The sequence below is a fragment of the Mercenaria mercenaria genome, chromosome 14, assembly GCF_021730395.1.
Source record: "Mercenaria mercenaria strain notata chromosome 14, MADL_Memer_1, whole genome shotgun sequence".
In the NCBI taxonomy this organism is placed as follows: Eukaryota; Metazoa; Mollusca; class Bivalvia; order Venerida; family Veneridae; genus Mercenaria; species Mercenaria mercenaria.
Window position 1 is genome coordinate 44,979,436 of NC_069374.1, and position 22,877 is coordinate 45,002,312.

At 33.7% G+C, this 22,877-nt stretch overlaps 1 protein-coding gene across 9 annotated transcripts in view; it reads left to right on the forward strand.

Annotated features, from left to right (window-relative positions):
- The window catches only part of LOC123527475 (uncharacterized), a 577,437-nt gene that overhangs the window by 188,648 nt on the left and 365,912 nt on the right, over positions 1-22,877 (forward strand). For 7 of the 9 annotated variants that reach the window (XM_053523370.1, XM_053523375.1, XM_053523368.1 and 4 more), the window contains one exon: positions 8,648-8,689. The gene's annotated coding sequence lies outside the window, so the exon portion shown is untranslated. Of the gene's footprint in view, positions 1-8,391; positions 8,690-22,877 lie in introns of those variants that run through there. The other 2 variants (XM_053523371.1, XM_053523372.1) reach the window with 2 other exon arrangements.

Sequence of the window (22,877 nt, forward strand, 5' to 3'; positions counted from 1 at the left end):
GAGACCTCGGTCGTACTGAAACTATTCGAGACCCCGGTCGTACTGAAGCTATATTGAAGCTATTCGAGACCCTAGTCGTTCTGAAACTATTTGAGAATCCGGTCGTACCGAAAATATTCAAGACACCACTCGTACTGAAACTATGAAATAAATACATTTGTAAATGCATTGTCTATAAAGAACAAGTTGCTGCTGCCGTTTTATCTCACCTGAGCACAAGGTGTAATTGTAATCGCTCACCGCCCGCCCTCCGTCCGTCCAACATCTTCTTCTAAATCAATTGGTCAATTTGTTGAAACTTTAAAGGGGATGTTTCTGAGATGGTCATCTTAAAAACGAGTCAAAACATTGAATTTTATACAAAACTCTAGTTGCTATGCTTTGTCAAAAACCACAGGTCAGAGGGCTTTGGCATTTTGGTAGATAGCATCATCTAGTTGTCCACTACCAAGATTGTTTAACTTATCTCCCTAGGGTCAAACACGACCCAATGGTTTATATAGACCTATACAGTGAACACTTTAAAATTCCTTTTGTCCAAAACATCAGGGCGTAGAGCTTTGACATTTTGTAGGTAGCACCATTTAGTAGTCCTCTATTAAGATTGTTAAAATTATACCCATTGGGCCAAGTATGGTTACTCTTTCGGATTACATATATAGGGAAAATTTTGAAAATCTTCTTCTTCAAAACCGTATGGTCTATTTAGTATGTAGCATCATCTAGCGGTCCTCTACCAAAATCAAATTGTACCCTTAGGGTCAAAAATTTCTTAACCCTAGGGTTGACATGGTTTATGGTAGAACTTTGAAACTCATTTTGAAACCAAACGGTCAAGTACATTGATATTTTGAATGTTGCATCATCTTATGGTCTACTGTCAAGACGGTTTACATTCTCATTAGTGCCAAATGTGGCCTCGCCCTTGGGGTCATATGGTTTATATAGAATCATGTAGATATTCTTGAACAAAACTACTTGACCAATGGCTTTAATATTTGGAACGTAGCATTTAATGGTAGTCTTTTACCAAGATTGTTTAAATTATCTCCCTGGGGTTAAAACAGGACCCGCCCCCGGGAGAGGAGGGTGACTTGGTTTAAAAGGTATTGTTCAAAACATGACCTTGGGATCAATATGTGTCCCCGGGGTGTTCTTGCTTTGAACTGACTTACAAAGGATAAATGGTTAAAAATCTTTTTTGTGCAGAAATAAAAGGCCTAGACTTAAGATATCAAGTATTTAGTATTGTCTAGTGGTCAACTGTCCTACTTTCTTGTTTTTAAGGTACAACATATAGAAATTTGGACAACGTTTATAGCTTTTGATACAATTTTCAATACTCATTTTTAATATTTTATCCACTAATCCCCTGACTTACTGACCTACTTTCTTATTTTTGAAGCTCCATCAAAGAGACTTAGACCGCATGTATAATGTTTGATATAGATTTAAATCCTTGTTTTGAATAGTCTTTATCGTGACTTACTGACCTATTATCTTATTTCTGAATTTACAGCAAAGCAATTTGAACTACTTGTATATATCTTATAAGAATTCAACACTCATATTTAAGTAGTCTTAATAATGACCGCCTACATTTTGTTGTTGATATTTTTGTTGAAGGTACAGCACTGCAATACAGACCACCACATATTTTATTTTTGAATTTACAGCAAAGACATTTGGACCACTTGTATATATCTTATAAGATTTCAACACTCATTTTGAGTAGTCTTAATAATGACCTCCTACTTTGTTTTAATTTAAGATACAGCACTGCAATATAGACCACCACATGTATATCTTTTGATACAGATTTCAATACTCCTCTTTTATATTCTTTAACCTGACCTTCTTTTTGTTTTCTCCATATTTTGGCTGCCAGAATCCTAAGGCAGTACACGATGGTTTTTACCTGCTTATTTTTTGTGATTGTTAGATAACAGCGGTGACCTACCGTGTTCTTGTATTTCAATTTGTTTGTTTTTCATGTTATTTAGCTGGGGTTGGTTGTGTATTTATCTGTGGTACATGATTGTTTTCGCTGTTTTGTTTTATGTTGACATGGTTCTGTGATTAAGGAATGTTGCATCCCCTTTGTATATGCATCCTTGTTCTACTTTCACCTTCAACTTCCTCCCCCTCCCCATTTTACCCTTTACCACTCCCTCCCCATCCTCCACCTCTATCTATATTTGGCATAAATTAATATGTACTTGCTAGAATTTTGAAGCAACCCGTCTGTAATATTTTTCCATTAAAACGTCTTTTTTGTCGTGGGCCTACTTAAAAAGTGCTTGGCTCTGAGGCACTGGCACCAGACCAGAACGAAAATGCCTCTGTACATGTTATACTCTACCCCTAGATGTTCTTTAGGAACCATGTTCATGAACGGGAAAATATACTAACCCATTTCAGTCGCGCATTTCATGCCTAAAGCATGCAGTTTGGTAAATGTATTCTATGGATATTAAACATTCCTTCAATACTTTTTATCTTAGAAAAATAATGCCGCTTATTTTGCGTAGTTTATAGTTTTTTCATCGTTACACAAAAACCTTGCTTGAACTTCCCTGATGAAGTTCCGGTGTAGATTACAAAATCATTCTGTCTGGCTGATGTGAAAATGTATGTCAGTCGTCATTTTACAACACGTGTACGGTAAAATGTGTATATGCAGCATAAATGTGTAAAATGAATTAAATAAACAGAACAGATGTGTACCGATGTATAATTTCAAATTCAAAATCATATCCAAGATGAATTTCATTCATCATTTCGAGTTTTATCGTAAAACTGTAAATAATTTGCATTCTGTTTTTGTTTGTTTACATTTCGTCTAACATGTGCACACTGCCGTGACCTCTAATACTGATGTTCATTAAGGGAGTTCACGCAAGTTCTTTACTGTAGCGTTGAAGAAGGCATAAATATGTGGAGCTCCTCTGCAATATGGAATATTGAGATAATGTAATTGGTGCACGATGGAAGATAAATTATCGCTTGTTCAATATACTAGGTACCCATTCACCGAACTGCGCGTTTTATATGAGAAATGTACGATTGAATTGGATAAGTGCACTTTCCCGTCCATGACCATTGTTCTTTTAGAATTCCTAGGGGTAGGGTATAGCATGTACAGAGGCATTTTCTTTCTGGTCTGGTGCCAGTGCTCCGAGGCTGTGGTTTTGGTGTTCTGTGTTTCCGAGAAATCTACTATTACCTATTATATTTTAGAAGCTACAGCAAAGAGATATCTGTCTAAAAATCATAAATGAAAAAGTAAATACCATATTTCTAAACACTGCAACCTTTTTCTAAAACCTTTTTGTACAAAATCTACCTAGCGACGCTAAACATTGATTAGCATATGTCAAAAACTCTTTGATTTTCTAAAACCATACTACATCAAACCTGCAAAAATAAAAAATATAATTACCTATTGTATAAACATCACATACAAGCTGCTAGCTTATTTATTTTATTTATTTTTGTAAAAAGCAAAAGAGTGCTGTAAGTCGATTTTTGACGAAACAACAAATTTTAAACAGAATTATGTTTTATGTGAAACTGACTGATATTGCTGAAGAAATAGGTTGCCCGCCTGTATCAATTAATTATGAAACATGTTCAGAATGTCCTTTTTCAACCGTGATTGTACAAAATGAAGTGTAAGTAAGATTAAGTTGATAGCACAAGAATTGGATGATAGTACTGGTTTTGTATAATGTAACCTAGAACAGGTAGGACTATGTTTTAACAGATAAAAGAAATGGACAGAAACGGTAAAGATATAAAAAAAAAGTTTTTAAAATACAAAAAAAAGTTGTTAGAACTACTCTGTCTTGAATGACCATGTATAAAAAATGTTCTGGTGTGAGACGTTGAAACAGCTAACCCTCATAGCTATCTTTTTCCTATTTACAGTGAGTAGTAATTTACAATTTTTGGACATAGGACCTCTTGTTTTGGTATATTGTCGTGTGTGGCGTGGAAGCGGCTAACTCTTGTTGTTGCTGTTGCAATTCTTTTTGTGATTTTTTTAATTTGTAAAACGTATTTTTGCAAAACCTAAGCTTTTTGGCGCGTGGCATGTAAGCCTCTAACCAAGTTCTGCTTCATGTGTAAGTTTCATTCTTGTGCAAATAGCTTAGTGTGTAAATTATTTTCACTATGATATGCAACATAATTATGCTAAAGTCAGTATTTAGGGAATATCAACATGTTTTGATATTAATTTATAGAGTTGCACACTTTATAAACAAAACAATTTTGCAGAATGTGTGTATTTTGTATGTGTGTGATGATGCATTATACTGTACTAGTATCATATTCGTTGTCGATAAATATGACCTATATACAGACAAAGTTGTACATGTAAAAGTAAAAATCTGCTTGTGTTTCTATTTCTCTTCGTTTTTCATATGATTGTACATTCATTTCAGGAGTAAGTTGTTGAAAAAAGTATTGATCGGGAACACACGAGACCACTTATCAATAAAATTTGAGAACCAAGGAGATAATGGGAAAAAAACTGAGACAAGTTTTCACGGATAAGCTTATTTCAATTTATAAATTTAATGCAGTAATCTGTGTTTTATTTTGAATCAGTAGTTACATGTACCTCCGTCTGCTCGTGTCGGTATTTACGCATGCGTAGATCTATAATTAGATGCATTTGGTTCCCGTTCCTGTGCAACATAGCTACATACCCGGTAAAGGAATCAAGAGTACATGTACACAGCGGAGAGATATTTATAGTTTTATTTCGAGGTCAGAGATGTTGTTATACTTCTAAAACTATTTAGGTAATGTTATTCATGGTTTAAATAGGCTATAGTGGTTTTTATCTAAATAAGGATAAATTTAATTCTCACACGTCAAAGCTGCTACACTTACAATACTTTACTATTTATTTAAATTTTTGTGATTTGAAATGTATAAAATGGACGTACAAAAGATACATTGTAAGGCAAATGCACATAGCGCTTTAATAGTATGTTCCAACCAGTTTGTTGATAACAATGGTTTTGTGTTAAATCATTATTTTTAAATCATTGTGTCTGCTCAATGTCACAGCTCAGTATGAAATTTTCACATACGCCACTGGTACTGATCAAGTGTGTTTCTTATTCATATGCCTAATAACACATTGATAACAACTAATTAAACTAGACACTTAAAAATTATGCCGTCATTAAGTTGTCATTGTATCTTTCGTTCCATTCAATCAATCGTAAAACAAAAAGCTATGTATATTTCTTCGTCTAACTTAAAAACGAGACTGCTTTTATTTTGATTTTGTTACGTTTTCAAAAACATTTTCTAAAGGGCGGACCATTAAATTTTGATAATTAAGGGATGGGGGCACAGAGATTTTTGAAAAAAATACTTCAACATAAAAGAAAAGTTCTGGCTGCCAAATTACTGTAAAATATTTGTATCCACGTCCAATTTTTTAAAAAAAGAAAAAAATCCAAAACTTTGAAAGTCATGTTTCCGGTTTTTGAATTTCTTTTATAATTACAAGATTATGCCATTGCATAACACTTTTATACATCATCAAGAAAGAAGAATATATTAAACTGTACATAAATAGTTGGGAGTTAGGGCTGTAAAGTTCTCAACAAAGATAGACAAAAACAACTCTTTCTTCTAGTAAAAAACGCAAAGCACTTGCTGACTGAAATTTACCTCTCTTAAAACTCAGCAGAATGCAGAATTGAGGGCTTAAAGTGCCACAATGTTGCAGGATGGGATGCCCCCTCTCGCAATCTTTTGCATCCTTACATCATTAGTGGCAAAAACAACAACAAAAAGCTATAGCTACGGCCGCGGCAGAGGTGTTCAGATACAATTGTAATACATATACATTATTTAGTTTTCAAACCTAACGTCGATGTTACATTAATTTCACGGCTGTGACATCTCGGCTAGATTTTGCAATTTCATGTGTTAAATTTAGTTCAACGTAAGACTTATTGTATATACTTTCAGACTATAGTCGCTGTTTTGTATACAAATACATACTTCTTTAAATATTTCAGCACGTAACAACTTCGCAATTTTATTTTATTTATTTATTTTTTTTTTTGCATTTTTTGACACGTGTGACATCGCGGTTAGATTAAAATATACATATATTAAACGCCATTATCAAAGTCAAAATACGACAAAAACTTACAAATTCAAAAGCAGATTTATGTACTTTTTGTCAAAATGAATATTATAGAAAGCATACAATAGTTAATGAAAATACAGAAATTTTAACAAATCCTGTCGAAGAAAGACATTAAATCTCACGTTTTAAGTTGGATCTGTTTTTTGCTTCCTGTTTGTTACAGGAGGTATTGAATAGCAAAAGACTGCAATGACGTCAAATATAGTTAACGTCACGTCACCGAGTCTGCTTATTTGACGGAAAAAATAATTTTATGAATTTACCAAGCCGTTAAATAATGTACACTGGTGAATTCTGTTACAGCTTACATGGCGTTTTTGTGTTGTTTTCTATGATTCTATGTTGAATTAAATTTTTTACTAATTGTCCCTTTCTTGTGATATAAGAAGATAAACAACCGTATTTCTAAAATGAACGCCAACAACGTACGCAACGACTGTAGTCTCTTGTACTTGCCTACGGTTATCGGGTATGTTATGTACTCTTGGCATAGATTATTTAAAATGTTTAAAGATCTGAATATACCATGATTGCTTTTTTTTTTAATTTTCCCTATAATACCATTTACATTTTGATATTGGCATGCGCAGTAAAACATCTACTCATGTAAAAATGAAGTTATATTTCGTGTTTACCCAAAATAAACTTGATCAAAATTAGCACTGGAATTTAACCGAAATGAGCACTGGAATATTACCCAAAATGAATACTGGAATATAACACTGAATTTTTAGGTAATAACTAATTAATTTCAATACTTGTTTACGTGATATAAGTAACTAGTATACAATCAAGTAATAGATTATATTTAGTTAAAAACCTTCTGTATAATGATTCTTGTATCTTCTGAAACCTAAACACTGAAGTTTCAATGTTTTATTTTATGTCATTTATCGCTGCATTTACTTTGATGATGTTAAAGTAAATGTTTCTAAAAATGACTATTACTTCAAATATCTTACTGCTAAGCCTATGAAATTAATACATAATTGTAATGAAGTGACTATATTTCATTTGATAGCTTCGTGTGAAGCAGTATACTATATTCAGTTTAATTCTTAATCAAAGCGATTTGCTAGTTTTAAAGACTTTATTCAGTCAAAACACTTCTATGGATAAATTTAATTTCAGATATAGGTTTTATATAAGATATATTTTCACTAATACGCTGACAATTGTCATATTTTGTTATGTTTTAATCCGGTAAATCATTCATATCTAATTCCGTGTACTGTCCATGCCGTTACTTTGGTCTGGATACTTTCGCGAGTGTAAAACCGTAGTATGTTAGTAGAACTAAAAATCAGATAAAAGGAATGGAAACTATATTAGTGATTAAAATATAGAAGCAGTGTTGAAACGTCAGGTAATGGAAGATACTGTAGACATTTGATTACATTTAGGTATATATCTAGGTCACGGACATGTTATCGACATAACATAATGTAAAACTAGATAAAATATGCGGCATAACAAACAAATTCATTAAATTTGTATCCCCGCCGAAGTGCTGGCGTAACGTCATTTATACGGATAACGTAGAATAAAACTTGGATTCGGCGTACGGAAATGAAAATTATTTTATGAATTAACGGCAATCGGTGAGTAACTACATTACAACAGCAACGTTACTATCTTTCTAAAGTTATGACATGAGCCGTGCCCATAGGAAAACCAACATAGTGGCTTTGCGACCAGCATGGATCCAGACCAGCCTGCGCATCCACACAGTCTGGTCAGGATCCATGCTGTTCTCTAATTCCAATAGGCTTTGAAAGCGAACAGCATGGAACCTGACCAGACTGCGCATATTACGCATTTATATGACCATATCTTTAATTGAATTGGTGTTAATGAAAGATTATGAGCACTTTGACAACGGCCGCGTCAAATTTCTTAATCTTCCAAGTTCTTCTTGCGAACATGGCGCGATCATTGGTCTTCCTGCGAATATCCCGCGAACTAGTATCAAACCAATCGCGGCATGATCGCGGTAGCAGCGAATATTCCGCGAATACTTCCTGCGAATAGGTATGTTCGCGGCAAGTTCGCAGCATGTTCGCGGCATGTTCTCAGCTTTTTGACTGTTTCGTAAGGGTAGTTACTCTACTACAAATACTTTACGCCTCCTCCAACACAAAATCCTGTGTCCGCACCTGCATATTTCTTCACAATATAAATAGTCAATATTAAAGTGGTATATTAAAACGTTTATAAATGCTAACGATCAATACAACCATAACAAGCCTCATTCCACAAGGATAATCGTTCAATACTATCCAGTACCTATAAATAGTTAACTGTGAAACCAAATATCGTTGTCCTAAAATATTGTTTTCAGAAAACCTATAAATAGTAATGTTTTGTGCGACCGGGTAACTATTGCCAACGAAATTGAAACGTCATTTCCGCCCAAAGCGGTATAGTCTACATTTCCTAATTTTCTGTGTTTCTGTGTTTTAGAATTCTCTGGATTGATAATGGACTAAAGTAAACAGAAAACATGTAAGTTTACTTCTTCTTTTTTAATTTGTATTAATATATATTCAGCAAAATAAAAAGTGAAATTCAACTGTTAACTCCGAATGATATACGTTTTGATCATGTTCATTATTACCTTTGCTTAAAATATAGTTTGTGAACTTTATTTAAAAAAGACATATAGAATCTAAATAAAAGCGGACGCTTGACGTGAATGAAATTGAATAAATATTAATTCGGGCGAGATTTCTTGCAAGGGTAAATACAAAATATATCTTAATCTGTATGAGAAAAATAAACTGCGTTTTTAAATCAGCAACCCAGTTTGAAAGATTCGACGTATAATTACTAATAGTAAATTTTCAAAAATAAATCTCGTAATTTCAAATACGCACATTGAAAATCTGATATCGAAGTGTTAACCTATGTTACTTTTGCGTGACACAGTATAATCATAACAATTATATTTTCTGTATTGTTTTGTACTTTGTTACACGCTTGACCTTATACTAGTTAAGGTCGTTCTGCACGTATGGATCGAACTTTCTTCTATAATGTAGAATTTGATTAAACTCCAATTTTTCAAAACTTCAGAATATACATAGAAAATTCAGCAAATAAAAAGTAGGGTCATGTGCTTGATTTTTTGCTAGGCTGGTTTGGAAAAATTGGACCTCACGCAATATTTCATAATGGGAGTGTACGGGCAAATCATAATTTTCATAACATTTTCGTGAACAGAATTTTCTCTACAATGTAGATTTTGTTAAAGCTTATCACAGTTGTAAATAAACAATTGGCCTATAAATTGGTGAAATAAGATGTATAGGTCCGTGTGCTTATTTTTGAGATATTTGACCATGATTAAAGGGAACCGGACATTTCATGTTAATTTTAAGGCATTATTTGGACTTTTTACGTGCCATATGTTTTAATACCATATTTTCACTTAAGAAATATAGCAACAGTGCCGTTATAACAAATTTATAAAGAACAAATTGCTGCTGACTTTTTAGCTCACCTGAGCACAAAGTGCTTCGGTTGAGCTATTGTAATCGCTCACCGTCCGCCGTCCGCCGTCCATCCATCCGTCATTTAAACAACATCATCTCCTCAACCGCTAGGTCAATTTTGTCTAAACTTTAAAGGGATGTTTCTTGGATGGTCTTTTTATACAGTCGTTTAAAAACTTGAATTCCATACAGAACTCTGGTCGCCATGGCAACCGAAAGGATTAAAAAAAACACCACAGGTCATAGGGCTTTAGTATTTGGTATGTAGCATCATCTAGTGGACCTCTACAATGGGGTTGTTTACATTATCTCCTTAGGGTCAATTATGACTCAAACCTGGGGGTCATATGGTTTATATAGACTTATATAGGGAAAACTTTGAAAAATGTCTTGGCCAAAACAACAGGGGATTGGGCTTTGATATTTTGTATGTAGCGTTATCTAATAGTCCTCTACCAAGATTGTTCAAATTATATCCCTAGGGCCAAGTATGGTCCAACCCTGGCGGGTTACATATGAGACGTTACGCTCATTGTTGGCGTACATTAGCGTAACTGACGTTATCGTCGTTTTTAGCCGTTTAGACGTTAAAGGGATTATTTGAGGTGGTTGGACTACAGTTTTCATAAATCATGTCGTTTCGATATTTAAGGAAATATTTGATATAGATGTACTATATAATATTTATTCAATATAATTATTTATCAGACAGTGAATTATATTGCGGTGTTCAGATACAATTGTAATACATATACATTATTTAGTTTTCAAACGTAACGTCGACGTTACATTAATTTCACGGCTGTGACATCTCGGCTAGATTTTGCAATTTTCATGTGTTAAATTTAATTCATATTCAACGTAACACTTATGCATATCAATTTGCAGACAATTGTATGTACTTTCAGACTGTAGTCGCTGTTTTGAAAACAAATACATATTTCTTTAAATATTTCGGCACCTAACAACTTCGTAATTTTATTTTTTGCATTTTTTGACACGTGTGACATCGCGGCTAGATTAAAGTATACATATATTAAACGCCATTATCAAAGTCAATATACGACAAAAACTTACTAATTCAAAAGTAGAATTTATGTACTTTTTGTCAAAATAAATATTATAGAAAGCATACAATAGTTAAAGAAAATACAGAAATTTTAACAAATCCTGTCGAGGGAAGACATTAAATCTTACGTTTTAAGTTGGATCTGTCTTTTGCTTCCTGTTTGTTACAGGAAGTATTGAACAGCAAATGACTGCAATGACGTCAAATATAGTTAAAGTCACGTCACCGAGTCTTCTTATTTGACGGAAAAAAATAATTTTATGAATTTACCAAGCCGTTAAATAATGCGCATTTGTGAATTCTGTTACATCTTACATGACGTTTTAGTGTTATTTTCTATGATTCTATGTCGAATTAAATTTTTACTAATTGTTAAACGTAAATGCGATCATATTTACTAACAGGGAGATTGTTTTGCCTTTCTTGTGATATAAGAAGATAAACAACCGTATTTCTAAAACGAATTTCATGAAACATTGAAGTGAACGAAACTGAAAAATTTCCGATGTTCGCCAACAACGTACGCAACGTCATATAGGAAGAACTTCAAAAAACTTCTTGTCCAAAACCAAAGGGTCTAGGGCTTTGATATTTTGTATGTAGCATCATTTAGTAGTCCTCTATCGGGACGGTTCAAATTATCCCCCAGGGCCAAATGTGGCCCGCCCTGGGGGTCGCACGGTTTATATAGACTTATATAGACAAGACGTTTGAAAATCTCCTTGTACAAAACCACGTGGCCAATGGCTTTGGTATTTAGAATTAAGCATGTAATAGTTGTCTTATACCAAGATTGTTGAAATTGTCCCACTGGGATTAAAAGTGGCCCCGCCAGGCGGGGATGTGGATGCGAGGACACATGGTTTAAATAGACTTGTAAAGGGAAGAAAAACTTTTTTAAAAATCTTGTCTTAAACTATAATGCGCAGAGCTAATGGTATGCTATAGTGGTTCTCTACCAATATTGTTCAAATCATGACCATGGGATCAATGTATGCCTCGCTTGGGGTGTCGTTGTTTTTTTATTGACTTATAAAGGAAAATAGTTAAAAAAAATTCTTGTGCAGAAATGTAAGCCCCAGACCTAAGATATCTGATATTTAGTATTGTCTAGTGTTACTTTCAAGTTCAAATCATGACCCTGGGGTCTACTGACATACTTACCTACTTTTTCGTTTTTAAACTTACAGTATAGAAAATTTGACAACATCCATATATTTTTTACAAACTTATATATTCATATTGATTAGTCTTTATCATGACCTACTGACCTACTTTCTTGTTTTTGAAGGTACAGCATAGAAATTTGGAAAACATTTATAACTTTTGATGCAGATTTCAATACTCGTCTATAATATTCTTACCCCTTGACCAATGACCTACTTTCTTATTTTTGAAGCTACAGCAAAGATATTTAGACCACCTGTATAATGTTTGATATAGATTTAAATCCTCATCTTGAATAGTCTTCTGACCAACTATCCTGTTTTGTGAATTAGAGCAAAGAAATTTGGACCTTATGTATATGTTTTATAAGCTTTCAACACTCATCTTGAGTAGTCTTAATCATGACCTACTGACCTACGTCTTTGTTTTTGAAGGTACAGCATTGCAATTTGGACCAAGCACAAAATGTTTACCTTTTGATACAGATTTCAATGTTCATCTATTATATTCTTTACCCTGACCTGTCCCATGTGGTTCTGGGACGATCTGTGTAAGAAAAAAACCACAGCCTTACCCTTGCATGATCGTAAGAGGCGACTAATAGAGTCTTAATACTTGGTTTTGCGGTAACTCTGTGATTCCAGCAGGTATGCAAATTTTGATTCCATACCTCATGTTTCTATTTCGATATAAATGAGATGTGGTGCGCCATAAAACCCAAATAAATACTAGTAAATAAATAAATTACCCTGACCTTCCGAAGTACTTTCTTGTTTTGGAAGCTACAGCATAGAGATTTATGTCTAAAAAAGCCAGAAGTGAAAGAGTAAATAATTTGTTTCTAAACATTTCAACATTTTCTAAAAATTTGTTTCTTTTTGTACAAACAGCCAAACATCTACCCGGTGACGATAAACATAGACCAGACCGATCTTGCAAAAAAGATTCATTGCTTTTACAATTTTTCCGTTCTACATTTGTGTGGCGCAACTATTATTTTCAGTACAATCTCTCTGCAGCGAACTTTACTGGAAATACTTAATATATATGGTTGTTGCTATTAAGAGTTAAATAACATATCCGCCCGCATAAAGGGGTGTTTTCTCAAGACTTGTCTACTGGATCTGTCTAAACTTACTGGTTTGATATGAAAACGTTGATCTGCTGTATTCAAATAAATTTTGAATAGAAAGCTGTTTATTTTCATACGAGTTCCAAAGTACATTAAATTTTATGTTTAAACAGATATAGCAGTTTTCAAGGCAGATAATTTGTCAGAAAAACACAATTTTCAATGCTTGAACTTAAAACGTCAAAGTCGTAAAGGGCTGTGCAAAAATAATGGAACAAGTAATACTTTCTATCATTTTAGCAGATATTCAACATATTACAAATATAACACAAATCAATGACAGAAAGTAGCGAATAACAATACATTATTCATATTCATGACACACATCATTTTAACTAAAGCAATTATGACCCTTTTTCGAAACATGTTATTCATTAATTACCTCAGTTAATAGATATACGATGCGGTCATATAGGTCATTTAACATTTCCATGGAATTCATTTCAGAAGCTTGTACTCAGTTGAATTGTGTCGATTCGAATTTGTACCCACAACAATAATAAATAAATGAAAAATATATAAAACCTGAACTTCCATATTTAGTTCAATAACGAATCGAGTAACCTAAAAGCGTATCATAATTAATTACGTTTTTATTTCACAATCGATTTTGTTATACCTAACCAGAGTGTAGATATATTTGTAATTTAAACTGCATTTCACTTCAGTTAGACAATAATTGTATCGACAAATGTCTTTTTTATTTGGTTTGGTTTTACGTCGCACCGACACAAATATACGTCATAAGGCGCTTTCTAGCTTTGATGGTGGAGGAAGACGCCAGGTGCCCCTCCGTGCATTATTTTATCACGAACGGGCACCTGGTTAGAACCACAGACCTTCCGTAAGCCAGCCGGATGGCTTCCTCACATGAAGAATTGAACGCCGACAGTGAGACTCGAACCAATAATCAATGAGGGGCAAGTGTTTTGAAGTCAGTGGCATTAACCACTTGGCCACGGAGGCCCCACGTATCGACAAATATGATATCATAATGAACTTCTAATGAAATAATTCAATGCCATTATAATTATGGTGTTACTCAATTTACGTCCCCATACTCTCTTATAAAGTCAAAAAAGACATAAACGTATTGAATTCATTTACCAAGTATATAATTTGAACAAAAAATAAACAATTAATACAACGTACATGTACAGTAATACATTTTTAGAAACGTAATTATCTACTCTATGATAATCATCAAACACATTCGATTGATTTTGTTAAAATCTGCGTATAATCTATGTTTATAGTATCCCCGATGTTGGATAAAATACCAGAAAAGTGCGGTCTTATTCATCCTTTCAAAAGTGTGTTAGGATGAGTAATCCCACTCTCGAACTATCTTAACAGAGTCAAATTGTAAACGTTTTTGTTCCAATAAGTATTTCTTATGTTGCCTTAAAAAGTGCAATTTGAAACAGATATTTAGATAACTGCCATTTACCATGAAATGTGAGCGAATCATTGTGATTTGCATTATTTGATTTTGCTGCTATTTTAACATTGTTCAACGATTATTTCCTTGACGTGACAGTGTCATTTAAGCTTAAAAATTTTTTTATGAGTTATACTCATATAATCATGTTTCAAAGTAGTAATTCAGTATGTTAATTACTTCTTTGGATAGAGAAAAAATATGGAAAGAATCAGACATGCATTTATCACATTTGTTATTGTGGTTTTCTTGAGTTGCTACCGGTTCATTGTTTGAAATGCTTTTTAGTTTTAGTATTACCTGAGCACGAAGTCCGAGGGGTGAACTGTTGTGATCACTGTCGTCTGTCCCCCTGTCCTTCATTCAAACGACATCTCCCATGAAATCATTCAGTCGAAGTTGATGACACTGGGCAAACTTGATTTTTCTTTGCATAGACTTGTAAAGTGGAAGTCGACATATCACAGTAGTTTCGATCCATTCTCATTTGTTGGTACTAAGATACCAACTTACAAAAAAAATCTTAACCAAAAATTGCTAAGTCGAAAAAAGGGAAATAGTTTTGTAAAAATGTAGAGTAATGAAACATGTGCATTGCATGCTAAATAATCACATTGAACAAGTGTTTGAAGTTTTAATCCGTTCCCATCAGTGGGTACTGACATAAAGCTCACATACAAAAACTGAACCAAAAATTGCTAAGTTGAAAAAATAAAGAGCAAAAAACAAGTTCCATACCTAACATACAATTGTTATTTTCAATGGGACCCTCTAACAAAAACAAATTATATACTCATATAACTAGACATGTCACAGTCATTTTACATAACCAAAATTATTTTTCTTAAACGTTCGTTTTCTTTTATGGCAGTAGAGATATGTGAAAACTTACCTAATAAATTAAATATGCAAGCACAGTAAGTTCAAAAACTTAGTTTTCACTAACACAGTATAAATATTCACTATGGTAAAATGTTTACCTTCATTTACAAGTCTGCTTTGTGGATTGACTGTGATATGTTTATTTACATGTGTACATAATTTGTTTTTGTTAGAGGGTCCCATTGAAAATAACATTTGTATGTTATGTATGAAACTTACTGAGTTTTACCCTCTTTGTATAAAGAATTTATTAATATCATATTACATTTAATTTTATTTTTGCTGCGTTATAACGTTCTGAAATTCTCATTAAGTAAAATAATTTGAATCGAGAAATAGATCTATACTATAAATATCAAAACGTTATGAAATTCTCATTAAGTAAAATAATTTGAATCGAGAAATAGATCTATACTATAAATATCAAAACATTATGAAATTCTCATTAAGTAAAATAATTTGTTTCGATCCATTGCAGTTAAGTAGACATTTTGCATCTTGAAGGACTGTTATGAATGTATTTAAATAGTATCCTAAAGTCGGTTCATCAAGTTCGAGTTTTGAACTATGTAAAATTGCATTACGAATGTCTCTCGCCTGGAAATGTACAAAGATAACAAGAGGGGCATGAAGGACCTGTATCGCTCACCTGACCTATTAACCTAAAGAACATCAAGATTAAAATTCGGACGAAGTTTCATTAAATATGGTCATAAATGTGACTTCTAGATTATTAACAAGCTTTACTTTTGATTTGACCTGATGACCTAGTTTTTTACCCCACCTGACCAAGATTGGGACTCACCTTATGATCATTAAGATTAATAATCCGTCCAACTTTCTTAAAGATATATTTATATATTTTTTTGGTCTCTAGAGTTTTCACTACCCTTTCTTTTGATATGACCTAGTGACCTAGTCTTTCATTCCACATTACCCAGATTCCAACCTAGCATAATCCTCATCAAAGTTAATATTCATAAGTTTCATGAAGTCATAGACTGGATCTCTCGATTGTTAACAAGCTTTACTATTGATTTGACATGGTAACCTAGTTTTTGACCCCACATAAAACAGATTCAAAATTGACATAAAAGTCATCTAAACAAACATTATGACAATTTCCACGAGTTTCACTCTCAAAATTAGGTATCTAGTGTGCTAACAAGCCTTACATTTGATTTGACCTGGTGACCTAGTATTTGACCTCATCTGACCCAAATTTTAACTTATCCTAACGAGCTTCAAGATTAGCATTTTCATTAAGCTATGGTCATAATTAATTAATGTGGTCTCTAGAATGTTAACTAGCTTTCCTTTTGACTAGAAGTGATAACCTAGTTTTTTGACATCACATAACCCGATTCAAACTTGACCTTAAAATCATCAAGGTTAATATTCTGATTAAGTTCCCCGAAGATAAGATCAATAATGTGGCTTAAATTGTGTTAACTAGCCTTCCCTTTGATGTGGCCTGGTGACCTAGTTTTTATCTTACTTGGTCCAGATTTTAACTTGACCTAAAAACATCAAGATTAATATTCTGACCAAGTTTCATGAAGTTACAGTCAGAAATATCTAGAGTGTTAGCAAGCTTTTCCTTGACGTTTTAATCCTGACATATTTGAACTTGAGATCATCAAGAGTAACATTCTGACAAAGTTTCATAGAAATGTTATCATACAATGTAATTGTGGCATGTAGACTGTTAACATGCTTTACATTTGATGTAACCTCGTTACCTAATTTTTGTCCCCACCTAATCCAGGTTTCAACTTGAACTAAAGATTATCATTATTAGAACTTTGACCAAGTTTCATTAAGATATGGCCATGAATATAGCCCATAGAGTTTAAACTAGGTTTTCCTTTGATTTGATCTAGTGACCAGAAATCATAAAGATTTTCAGTCTGACCAAGTTTAATGAAGATACAGTCATTAAAGTGGCCACTAAAGTGTAAACAAGCTTTTCCTTTGATTTGACCTAGTGATCTAGTTTTTGACCACTGCTGACCTAGTATCGAACTATTCCTATTTTTACTGAGGGTAACATTTTGAACAAGTTTTATTGAGACCGGGACAAAACTGTGACCAATAGAGAATTAATAGTGAACCTGTTGACGACGAAGAAAGAACGGACGACAGACTACGACGGACGACGGATACAGGGCGACCACAAAAGCTCACCTTGAACACTTCGTGCTCAGGTGAGCTGAAAAACAATACGTTAAGACAAGTGCAAACAGAAATATAATGTGTTTAAACAAGGAGATGACACAAATTCGATCTTCTTAGATAAAGTGCAGATTGATTTCTACATGCATAGTTAAATATTATAACAGAGCTCAGTTTAGTTGGGCAATATGAGCCAAATATATATATTACAAGAAAACGGATTAAAAATTTAAAGAAAATGAAATATGTAAGGATTCTTCTGGGTGTGAGTAGGTAGTGACAGAATACTAAAGGACAAAAATCTAGGTGATTTTTAGGGAGGAGGGGCAGGTGTAATGTAAACTGTTTCGGTCCGCACATCGTCCCATCACCACTTTCCTACATCCGACGTTTAAAGTCAACACCTTGTTGTTACTAAGTTAAGTTCTGAACACTAAATATGACTGACATATTTGATATTTGTGCTCAGTTTGTAACTATGACTTTAGACCTAAAGATTTGATAATGTTTTATGAACATTGCCTTATCACTACCTACTTTCATGCCAAGTCAGTACCTTGAACGCTTAAGACGTTATGCTCAAGACACGAAATACGACGAAGAAGTTAGGCCGGGGATCGGGTGGAAGCTCTTGACCTTGACATTTGACCTACAAAGGTATTTCAATAACTATGCTCATTTTCTTTCTACCATCTACATATAAGCCAAAGAAAAATTAATTACCTTAAACGGTTATAAAGTTATGCTCCTGAAACAAACTATGACCAACGAAAGGACGGACGGGCTCACGCGCCACCGCATATAACGAGCAGGTGAAGACTGAAACTCTATGTTTAAACAAAGTGACCACAGAAACTGGATATGCCTGAATAAATTGATGGCAGAAACTCGATTTGTTTAAATATAATGATGGCAGAAACGCAATATGCTTAGACATGTGAAATCAGAATGCTGAATACATGCCATCATCAACGATGCTTTGACTAAAATTCTTCACGGGAAAAAAATATATGTAGTTCAAATATTTGGATCATCTCAAATAAGGAATATGTGTCCCGAAATGAGTAAAATTATTGCAGTGAATGAAATGTTAAGTTAACTTAATAGAAAATTTTCGATACGTGTTAAACTTACCCTGTTAAAAGGGCACGTTGTTTTTGAAGACATGTCATTGCACGCCAGCCATTCGTCATGTATCGTTAGGTTATTGATAAGAATGCTTAGGAGTCCGGCAGCATCGGTTGTGCTAGCTGACATACCAGGGCCTGATGTTGTTTGGAAACATTTTCCATAGCTCCACCCAAGCGGATCTGAATACCACGTACTTGGATCTGTATTCTTCCAAAGCGGAGCTCTCGAGGAATGTTCAAGTATAATTTTATCATATAATTGACTGCATATTCCATTCGGGCATTTTCTACGACCATTTGGTTTACTACCAAAGCAGTTATTTGGGGATGTTTCTAGGCACGTGCTTCTATTACAGGCTTTCTTCTTTTTCGCGTGTTCAGGCAAAAGATTTTCAGTCGTACATTCATTGCATTGATGTGCAGATCCTGTCGGCAAGGCATCTGTTATATTTTGCAAGGATTGGTTACGACACTGTTGCACTTTATCTCCAACAAAATTTTGAAGTCCTTCTTGTAAGTACTCTAAACCTTTGGCACCACGGACCCAATTTTTATACAGGTCCTTGTCAAAGTCTTCATCGGCCATTACATGTTTGGAAATCTAGGAAATAAATAACATTGTTTGGTAAACCATTTATCAAGTTAATGAATACTTTATACTAACTCTGAAACATCACTTTATGGACACATTAATTTTACTATCTAGAAGATGCTCTTGTAGAAAAGCGCAAGTCTCCTCCAACACATAGTGGTAATAGTCAAGAAGTCGATAAGGGACAGGAACGAAAGTCAAAGAGGTTGATTAATGGCTGCAATAGGGATCACCCACTTAGCAAATTCAATAATCCCACTAAGTTTCAACATTCTGAGCCTAGTTCGTCTCAAGGTATGAATTGAAAACGGCTTTGCATGCTCAGAGCTCTACGACATTGACCTTTGGCCGAGTAACAAAAATTCAAAAGGGGTCATCTACTTTGCTTACCCAATCATACTATAAAGTTTCAATATTCTTGGTCAAGAGCTTTTCAAGTTGTTGTTCGGAAAATAGTTTCCATGTTGAGGCCACTGTGACCTTAAGGCCTAGATCTTTGCAGTGGGCCAAGGGATTTCTGTCTTCACCAGCACAGTTGGGTGCTTATGACTATCACAGTATGGGTCCTATAAACAAGGGTCCTTATTTATTGGAGAGTCAATCTTCGTTACAAATGTATCATTTAGTGAGAAGGGAAACAGTGTAATTTAATTAATTTAATTAATAAATATTGATAACTTTTAAAGTTATACCTATTTTTTTGGCATTTATATGTAAAGAAAAATATTAAATTTTGTTCATCAAACACAATAATGAAATAATAAGAAACTTACTTTCACAATAATAGAATAATGAGAAACTTACTTTAGGAAATAATACTTTAGGAAATAAGGAAGATTTTATTTTTTCAAATTCTTTCTGGAGAATTGTGATATTTCAGAAAAATACGACTTTCACTCATCTAAAGCTTGCAGAATACTGTAAATAACATTTGTCCAGAATTGAAAACCAAATGTGCATTTCAGTGTTACAAAGTAAAGCATGAAAAAAGTACACATTTGGCAACTCACTGAAATTAAAAGAACGGTGATTGCATGAATATGAGAAAATCTTTTTCCAATTCTTTTTGTAAGTATTCTATATAACTATAATGGAAGGATCAATGTTTAGCAATGTGACCTTAATTAGTTTTCATAATTATTAGTATATCGGAAAATATTGTTTCTTAACTCAAAGAACTAATTGAGTTTTCACTAATTATAGTTATTATTATTATTATTATTATTATTATTATCATTATCATCATCATCATCATCATCATTATAGCTAAGGATGAACCATGTAACCTTGATCTTTAAATTGTTTAATAGTTCTTAGGTGACTGAACGAAAATGGATTTCCATGTTATTCTGCATGTCCGATCATCGTTGAAGTTTCAACATTGTGGGTCAAATGGTTTGCAAGTTATTGATGGGAAATTGTTTTCCTTGTTCAGGCACTTGTGACAAGACCTTTAAAATGTAACCACAAAATAAACTATGCATGTCTCTGGTCCAAGTGGTCCTAAAGTTACTGACATGAAATAGTTTTTTAATATTTAGGTCCCTGTGACACTGACCTTTGATGGAGTAACACTAAGCAAGAGATCACAGAGTGATCTTAGCGCCCACTACTGAACCAAATTTCAAGACTATAGATCAAGGTCAAAATCAAGGTGAAAGTTCATTTTGGTACACAAAACTATGCATGTGGTCCATGCATGTTGTACAAATTTGAAGCTGTAGCTAAAGAAATGTGAATGTAGGATCGAGGTAAAAGTTAATTTCTGTACACAAAACTATGCATATGCTTCAATTTTGAAGGCTGTAGCTTGAGAAATGTTGGTAATAGATAAAAATCAAGGTCAAATTTCAATTCAGAACACAAAACTATGCAATTGGTCCAAATTTGAAGCCTGTAGCTTGTTGAAAAATGTGAAAGTAGGTCACTAGGTCAAGATCAAGGTCAACTCATGTCAAGGTTCATCTAGCAAATCAAAGCTATACATAAGGTCCAAGTTTGAATGTTGTAGGTTATGACAAGAAGATTTTTAAAGTTTTTCCCTATATAAGTCTATATAATTAAACCATGTGACCCACGGAGCGTGGCCATATTTGACCCTAGGGAAATAATTTGGACAGTCTTGGTAGATGACCGCTAGATAATGCTACATACCGAATATCAAAGTCGTAGGCTTTGTGGTTTTGTATATTATTAAGAAGATTTTCAAAATGTTTCCCTATATAAATCTATGTTAATTATGAAAATAAACAAAAGGCCATAACTCAATAAAAAATTGTTAAACCAATCTGATTTTCAGGGGAACACAACTAGGGTACTAATACATCATTCTGACAAAGTTTGGTCAAAATCCACCCAGTAGTTTCTGAGGAGATGAGATAACGAGAAATTGTTAACGGACGGAAGGACAGACGGAAGCTTAAGGACGACGGACCACGGACGAAGAGTGATTTGAATAGCCCACCATCTGATGATGGGCTATAAATGATTCATTTACTGCTAAGTAAAGTCATCCTTTGAAGTTTAAACGTTCTTGATCAAATAGTGACTGACCAGAAATGGAAAGTGATCCCAAAATCAGTAGGGGTCATTTACTCTGCATATCCAATATGTCCATCCTTTAAAGTTTCAACATTCTTGGTCAAGTGATTCTCAAGTTAATAGAGAGTTTGAGATTTCAACCTTCGCCTTCCCCTTCAACGTCTCTTGCGAAGTTAACGTATAAAGTTGAAGTTCGATTAAAATTCCTTGAGATTTCAAACATTAGAATAAACCTTACTTCTTTTAATCCGCCCATTCAATTTATCCGTAATTATGATCGTTTCTTTTCGTGCATTTTGATACCAATTGTCCGAAAGGGCAGGGATTTTACAAGCGGCTTTAGGAATGAAAAAAAAATAAAATAAAATAAAAAACATTTCAATTAATATTATCATCGCTTGGATATAAGAGCGATTACAAAAAAAAAATCAGACGATAAAACAATGTGAACAATGTAAAAATCCGTTAGTGTTGCTCCAAACATTTAGGTTTTATATAAACTTATGTCAGTATAGTCAGTATACAATGCACGACTGTAAATCATACATGAGAGGAAATAAAAATGATTATTACATACCTAAAATTATTTTCCATTCGGTTTCAATGGACAGCGATCGTGCAATATTTTTCCATATAATGACGTTGAACGCTTTCATATCGGACTAGTCCCAATCCGTGACTCTAGTTACCTCCCCTGACGGTGCATCCATTGCGGATCTCGTTTCTTTAGATTTTTTGTTGCTATTGTGTGTTTGTTTAATTTGTAATTTATGCAACATTTTGTTTACTTTTACACTTTCATTAATCTGACCTATTAGATACTGGCATATAGTAATTTATCAGACTGAAATGAAATGAAAGAAATAATTACGTCATGAGTTGGACTAATATAGGAAGTGGAATGGTTTCTTAACGTTGTAATGGAAAGAATCGAGTGACGTCCATGGCGTCCACGCGCACGTTGCGACAACAAGTTGACGTCATTTTCGCGGAAAATATTAATGCGCATCAGTTTGATTTGTTAATTGTTAATAACTCGTTCTTTCGCAGACAATATTGCGCTCCTAAAC